Source organism: Bactrocera latifrons, unplaced genomic scaffold (genome assembly GCF_001853355.1).
Source record: "Bactrocera latifrons isolate USDA-ARS-PBARC rearing strain unplaced genomic scaffold, ASM185335v1 scaffold_42, whole genome shotgun sequence".
Lineage (NCBI taxonomy): Eukaryota > Metazoa > Arthropoda > Insecta > Diptera > Tephritidae > Bactrocera > Bactrocera latifrons.
The window spans coordinates 1,566,977-1,575,674 of NW_017537068.1; positions in this window are offsets into that span (position 1 = coordinate 1,566,977).

Below are 8,698 nucleotides of genomic sequence, written 5' to 3' on the forward strand. Positions count from 1 at the left end.
ATCAGTAAAACATATACTAGATGCATGCCCCCAATTTACGAATACAAGGCGAAGGATGTTTGGCACAGCTCTCCCATCGAAACTGCTAACTAATATAACATCGTCGAATATAAGTACTATATCTAGCTTTCTTATAACATGTAACATAGCACATTTAATTTAATATAAACTGTACAAATTATATATTAATGATAATATTTATGTATATCTGTTGTTTAGACATAACATCCAATTATTACTATTATATTAAATTGTAAAGACCAGCTGATGGCCTCGAGCTAGTGCTGCTAATTTTGCTATTTTCTGTATATTTATATGCTTAAAATAAATATGAATCTGAATCTGAATCTAAAACACTGTGTGTACACAGTGATTTCCTGCAAACTCCAGGGAGAGGAAGATGTGAATTAATGTTACTGTTAAAATGCGGCGGCTTACAGAAGGTTTCAAGACCGGAGTATACTCTTGTAGAACCCCCAAAGGTGCTCTAGTCACCGATGCCCAGAGCATACTTAAATTATGGAGGGAACACTTCTCTAGCCTGCTGAATGGCAGTGAACGCACAACGCCAGGAGAAGGCGTCCCCAATTGATGACGATGAAGCAAACGTTCAATTGCCCCACCATGACGAAGTTCGAATAGCAATCACCCGCCTGAAGAACAACAAAGCGGCGGGGGCCGATGGATTGCCGGCCGAGCTATTCAAACATGGCGGCGAAGAACTGATAAGGAGCATGCGTGGCTACTCTTGGAATATCCAATTGGCGCCACTAAGCGAAGAGAGGAAACGACTGGCGCGCTGTTGTTAACTCGGCTATAATCGCATAAGCAGTATCTACGTCAATTAAGAAGAAGAAGAAGAATGTTACTGTTTTCCCTAGAAACCCTATAAGAGTAAATGGAACCGTTTTAGTGCGGTTTAATATTCGGTACAACCTAGTAAAAATGATTTTCGATGTTTGAAGGGAACTTTTTAGGTCATTGGTGAATCATATTAACTCATCTGCTGTTTTCACAAAGCATCTGTTCTCATTTTAGTGCGCATCACTCTATGTGTTTATATAAGCTGGTCATTTCTATCATTATATACATATGTATGTATGTTGGTGTATGTGGTGCTGTAGCCATATTTAGTTTCCAGGCACTTCAGTAGTCAACGTAATTGTCCAAAAAGTACTGTTACACACTCATAGGCTTCACATGCTCCACAGCTTAAGCGCGATTTACATTTACGTCTACGAATGACAGACTGTAGGCTGAAGAAAAGCCTCAGGTGCATAGACACAGAGAGAGTGCAAAGAATGGCGAATGTGAGGAGGCGACAACGGCTTTACCAAAAGTAGCTAATAAAATTCAATTTCGGCAAGTTCGTGTAATTTGAACAGACCACATACACACACTATTATATAGATATATATGGGCTTACATAAACATATTTATGTCTGTATATGTAGTATATACTATATCTAGCAATTCCAAGAATTTTCGTAAATATTATAATATTTATGCTTGCTAGGAAGCTGCTGATTTGGTGAAACTTGAACGGCTAGTTTAGTCAGTCCCTTAAGTCCGTGAAATGTGTGGAAAATAATGTGAGGAAGAAATAAAATAAATTTAACGAAAAGTTGAAAATAAAATTTCATAATATAGTTGTGTGTCGAAGCGTCTGCAACTATTATTATAAATGCGGAACTCATGTCCGAATTAAATGGCCAAATGAATGGATTAAGACGCGTTGGCAACAACTCGATTACGCGCCATAAACTTGTTACCGACTAATGCGCTATTAGGCTGCAGGAAACAGACAGCGGCGCAATAACAACTTAGTCTCCGCAGAGTTAGAATATTCGTAGTTTTGGTGGCATGTAAAAATAGGCAAATGAAACAGATGAGGAATATCTTGAGCACGCTTAATTTAACCACTTATTAGATATGTGTTTATTATTTCACTTTTTGACTGTTACAGTTACAGAACGCCATCACACAAAATATCAATTTATTTTTGGAGTATTCAGTATAATTCTCGAATTCAGTTCGAGAAACACTTAAAGCAGTCGACGTTTGTGAAAGCTTATAGCTCCAGTGTTTTTAAGAGTTCCATATTATTAAAAAGTTAAAGAAAAATTATTAAATAAATTAAATGTTATTAAAAGAGCATAAAAGTTGAACAATTGTAAAACAGTTTTCAGAATTGTTAAGAATAATGTATGAATATTCGAGAAATCTTCACATTAGATGAACTAAAACGAAGTATGGTGTACGAAAACTCGCTGTAGAAAAGTGTTTCATGAAAAAATTAAACTTTTTATTTTTGCGATTGAAATAATATAGTCACTCAAAGTAGACTATTGTAATATTGGGTAGTAGAAAGAGTATTTTCGTATTTATACCAATAAATAAATAAGCAAATATGTATCATTTTGGTCGAATTTTTTCCCATTTTTCCGCTATAGACATTATTCCATTAGTCTAGAACTTTCATCACTGTAAATCGAAATTTCGAAATTTCCAGAACGGAAGCAAGCGAACCATTGTTGTGCTACATTAACTGATACAGCATCGTCTCCGTAAATTTCATTGATGACTTACGTGGCATTCCCTCCTCAAAATCGAGAATTTCTTCATCATTTTCACTCATTTTTGAACAGCTGTAACTTTTTTTCAACTTTCCCGAATTTAATTTTTTGGTTAAATGAAGCTTAACATCTCGCCTTTCGCACACGATGTTACACATTGTATCGACAGCACTGGAAATATACGACTGCAACGATGTCTATTGACAAAATGCGAAAAGACTTTTTCGACTATCAAAAATCAAGGTTGTTTTCTTCACTATTTAATTCTTTAAATTAAATGACTTAAGAACAGTTATTCAACATCTCCTGCTTCTCTCTTCTGCCCGAGAATACATAAAATATTTAAAATTATCACATTTACTGCCACCGGAAATTACAGTATACCTTATATCTATTACGAAATGTTGCCGTAGCGATAATACCCGACGTTGTCAAAACGGCAAGAAACACCAGCGACGTTTGCACATTTATCATGTTGTAGCCTATGCGAGCGATTATACAATCGGCAAACAAATTTCGTGTTTTAGGCAAATTTTCATTATGAAATAGCAACGACGGTTCAACGACTATCCAAACGTCGTGCTGCAGCTATATAGCAAGCGACATTGTGGCATGCAACAAAAGGCAGACAATGAAAAAAAAGCGAATGGCATGCAAAGCCAAAGATGTAGGCAATCGATGTTTAAACCGGCCAAATCACAATGAAGCTTGGGAATTTTCGGTTACTCATTGAAATTGGTACGATAAAAACGAACAAGCATATAAATATGTATGCTTTAATCCCGTGAAGCAGCGTTGGAAAGCCGCAGCGACTGGTGAGCGGCAAAATGAACAATTTTTATGCACAAAAGTTCAAATAGCTACAAATTGTTGCATTTATGCAACGTTGCGATTTAGTGGCGAAATGCGACTGTTTGTGAATGATGTTGCAAGTTGCGCTTGCGCACGAAGACAGTCTGCGCTCAGCTATTTGGATGAAAAGATTTGAGCGTATTCACGTCTTGCAGGGTTTACAGAACATTTTTATATTTACATCCACACAATCACATTTATATATCTATATGTATAAGTAAATTATAAGTGCAACTTTGCCAACCAACACTCCGAGCTCATGGCGATTTGTACTTAATTCCAACAAAGCGCGGGTTTTATTTGATAAATTTGCCACTTGGCTGATTCACAATCGCTTCACATGGACAGCTGACACGCGAACTAGGCGCTCGGGCGGCCAAGACATTCAATGTTGTAAAGGCAACCGACTTGAGCGCACTGCATAAACTGTGCGATTAACGACACGAAGCGACAACAAACTTGTAAACAATGTAATTATGGGTGATTAAAGCTGCCGAACTGTTGTTGTTGAAGTTGCTACTTTGACTGTATATTGCAACGAGGATGGGTTGATTAAAAAACGAATGATATAGCGGAGTGTCTGAAAAAATTACTTCAATTTTTTTTTGTTGTCGTAAACTGCTAGATAAAGGTGTTAAGAAGTTACACAATTTGCTAAAATGATGCTCAAGCAACAAAAACAAGTCTAGAGAATGAACAGATAGTGGTACCCATTTGATGACAATTCAACTTCGAAGTAACCCAGAAATGTTGATAAAAAGTGAGAAACACATCCAGACCTAATGGACAGGCTTTCCGAAGCACTTTTAAATTTAGAAAACGTCTTTCATTAATTATTTAGAGGGCTGCTGAGTCCTCATTTTTCGTTATGTTTTGAATAAAATTCGCTATATTTTGAAATTTTTGTATAAAAAAGAGAAGAACACCACGCAAGCCGCCAATGAAATTTTTGACGTTTACGGAGACGATACTGTATCAGTTCGTGTAGCACAACAATGCTTCGCTTTTGGGCACAAGGATACACTGTTATGAGCAAAACTCCCTCTCATTGTAATAGAGATAGCTAACATGTTGGTCGATATACACGGTAAAAAATCACCCGAAAGTTAGAGAATATTTACATTAGGTATATTGGGGCTAAGAGAAGTATTGGCCCTTTTGACATACACACATACTATAATCATAAAAGGATTATCCCTGATTTTCAATGATATATCTCACACATTGACCACTATTTTCGATAAAAAGTCAACTATATGTACTAGGGCCCAAATATTCGGTACTTAGGTGCTTAAAAGTTGAAAAAACAGCAATTTAAAATTGTGCTATAGTTTAAGAGGTACCAAACCAAACTACGGTTATATATCTTTATTCAGTGCTTAGTTATGACACTTTATAGATTTTTGGTTAATAACGATTTGTGCCCATGAAGATGGTCCGATAACGATCATCAACGAATTCTTAATTTTTTTATACTAAAAGCCCACATACCTGGTTTTATGAAGATATCTCAATGCTTACTCAAGTTACAGCTTGCGCGAACAAAACTATTATAATAGTAGCAACACGTTGCAAGAGTATAAAAAGTTGTTGCATTAAAATAATCAAATTGGGCGGAGTACTAAGCGAAACAAAATATTCGACTTTTACTCGCCATAATGTACAATACTCATAAGCATTAAAATAAATAGTTATATTAAAAAATAATTTAAAGAAACAAACATTGTTAATAAATAAAGGCCTAACTACTTTTGGCTAGTAAATAAATATAATAAAAATGTTAATTATAATGAAATAAGAAATCTGTTTGCAATAACAAGAAATTTAATGTAATATTTGATAGTCGTTTACTAATTATAAAACTAGAGCAACAAAAATTAAACTATATATATATACATATATATATATATATATGTATGTATACATGCTTCCAATAACCAGTACTACCAAGTTTCGCGCTTGAATTATGCCTAAAAGTATGCAATTTTGCAATGCGAGAAAAGGTATTGGCTCGCTCTCTAAACTAAATATGGAACCGATATGAGCAGATAGCGCAATGGACACAGTGCGCCAGCTAAGAAAAACAATAAATGTAAATACAGTACAAACTCGTTTATCCGGCCCTCAGTTATACGGATTCAGGATTATCCGGACTACCAACCGCAACCAATTTATATGTATCCACAGGTCGAAATTATGGAATCATGAACGTGTCGGAACTTGCATATTCCGACCGCGCTATGTGGGGTCGCTGCCGCTGCTCCGCGCCTTTCATTATTGTTTTAGTTCGTTTGCAATTGTGACTACACTCTGACGCGCGTGTCACGTCTACATACTTAAACATGCAAAAGCGTAAGAGAGTGGTGCTTTATCGCTTAAAGACAAAATAAATATCATGGATTCACTAAAAAAGGGAGAAATCGGCCGTAGGTTAGCTGAAAAATATGGTATAGATACATCCACGATAAGTGGTATTAAGAAGAATACCGATTCAATTTTGATATACACCTGCAAATTAGATAGTGAAGACGGTAGTACAAATCGGAAAATGAGGAGGAGACCGAAACATGAACTTTTAGAAGACGCTCTGTATTGTTGGCTTTTACAAAAACCATCAACTGGGCAACCGATATCTGGACCTTTGCTCTGTGAAAAAGCATTACAATTAAATAAAAAATTAGGCGGCGATGAATCATTTGTGGCAGGTAACGCATGGGTGTACAGATTTAAATCACGACATGGAATTCGTGAATTGGAAATACAATGTGAAAAAATGTCAGCTGATATAGATGCAGCAAACTTTTTTAAAGATAATTTTAAGAAGAATTTGAATGAAAATAACTATGACTTGGATTTTGTTTATAATTCTGATGAAACTGGATTAAACTGGAAGTCGTTTCCTTCAAAATCTTTAGCTTCTAGGAGTTAGAATTCAGCTCCAGGATATAAAAATGTAAATGTGCTACTTTTACTGGATAATGCGTCAACCCATCCTTCAGCTGAGTTGTTAGAGAGGGAAAATGCAAAGTTTAAAGTAAAATTTTTGCCTCCTTATGTGACATCCTTGCTACAATAAATGGATCAAAGTGTTATTGAAACATTGAAACGACTTTATAGAAAACAACTTCTACGTAAGTGGGAATAAAGAAGAAAATGTAGAAGTAGTATTATCATTTTTTAAGGACATGAATTCAAAGGAGTGTTGTTACATGGTTGTAGATGCATGGGATTTGTTTGAAAGGAAGACTTTAAGCAAGGCTTGGAAGGAGTGGGTCACTTGTGACAGTAATGATTAAGGATTTCAGATTATGCCTGATGAAAAAATCGTAAAAAACATTTTGCAGATAAACGAACAGCAGGAAATGCAAGAAGATGAAACAGAAGAAAACGTAGACGTTGAAAATGATACAGGACCATTTCATGATGTAGCATTGCATGCCCTGGAAACTACTCTCAAGTGGTTTGAAAGACAAACAGAGAGTGATACTGTGAGTTTACTACAACTGAAACGAATTCGTGATATAACAACAATGAAGAGAAAAAGTTGCTTACGTCAAATGACAATTACCAAATATTTTAAAACAAATTAAACTTATTACCTACCTACTTATTTCATGATTAATGCTGCAGTTTAGTATTGTGTATGTAATGTAATCTAAGAAAATATGTACATACATACATAAGTAAGTGTTCATTTCTTAGTAAACATTGGTTTTCGTTGATATCTATTTGTTTTCCTTCATACATTCGATTATCCGGATTTTCGATTATCCGAATGCCTATCGACAACAATTAGTCCGGTTAATCGAGTTTCTACTGTATACTTATTTGACAAATTGTTTTTTTTGTAAAGTAAACTTTTTCCTTAAATGGCTAAGTTTTATTTTCAGCGTTTTAATCATTTTAAGACACAAATTTACATTACCAATAAATATACATATGTGTTTGAGGGATTATTGAGAGAATACTATTTATATTTAGTTAATAGAGTTGTCCGCTTAATAGAGCTTTCACTGTATTTTTTATTTATGAATGGTTTTTCACCATCCTATCTTCTAAGTTGGCTAGATCTGGATACAGTGTGCTAAATTTTACTAAACTCGGTTCAGTAGTTTAGGAGTCCATTGCAGAGAAACAACGGGACACGTGATTTTTATATATAAAGATTAATTACTCTATTTCTATCAAGATTAGTTTTAGGTAATATACATAACCGCTAGGTGAACCAAAATATTACGAGACGAGAAAAAATCAGACGAGAGTCTGATAACTATAAAAACTAAAAAAGAACACAACTACAACAAACCCGAACACATTTATAAATCTGCCGCATTTCTACCACTTAAAATCTTTCCTCCACTACAATTCACGGCGTTTTATTAACAATGTGGATTACAAAAATTTACATATTTATTAAGAAGCCAATTACCTAACCATAAAAACAAATCAAATTAGAATAGTCGCTTTACAATTCCAAATGCGAGTATTTGCACTCAATCAATATTTGTGCGGAATTGACGAAAATTTACGGAATTCCAAAGATTTATTTACACAATAATGTATTTGCAACAATATAGGCAGCAAGACAAAATGAAGGCAGGCACTCACAGAAGATGTATACGAACACACAAATACTCTTGTAGATTTTCGTATGCATTGAATAAAATAAACTACCGCAATTGAGGACATTAATGGCGGTGATGGTAGGTGTGTGTGAGCTTATTGATGAAAGCGTGGATGATGTTGAGCAACACCCGCAAGCACAGGCATATAATCATTTTTACATGTGTTGATGGTGTGCGAGCAACGGAGTCTGGTCGGTATTGCTGATGGCTTCATTCATTCGTTCGGTGGCGAATTGAAATTTCGATTTAATTCAAAAACGGAAATCAAATTACATGGAATTTAAATGGAATTCCTCGTCACACATACACAAGCAAATATATAGTATGTGCCTACATTCCACCAACGCATTGGCGAGACGCGAAAGCAGACTATTTGAGACACTGAGTGCCGTTATAACTAAGAAGGCGGTAGAGGAATTTCATGTTTTTCCCTTCGAACGCCTGCAGACAGGGTGTAGAAGGAGTATACCTGATATTTATGACTGGGGCGGGGAGTACTTGCACATAGCCGCAGGATAACCGCCTTTATTAGGTTAACAAAATGTCTCCAACAACAATCAAGTAGCTCATACGCATGCGGGAAGAACATTTAAGAATACCCAAGTACTCGCGACCAAAATCATTGGCATTATATAAGCCTGCTTA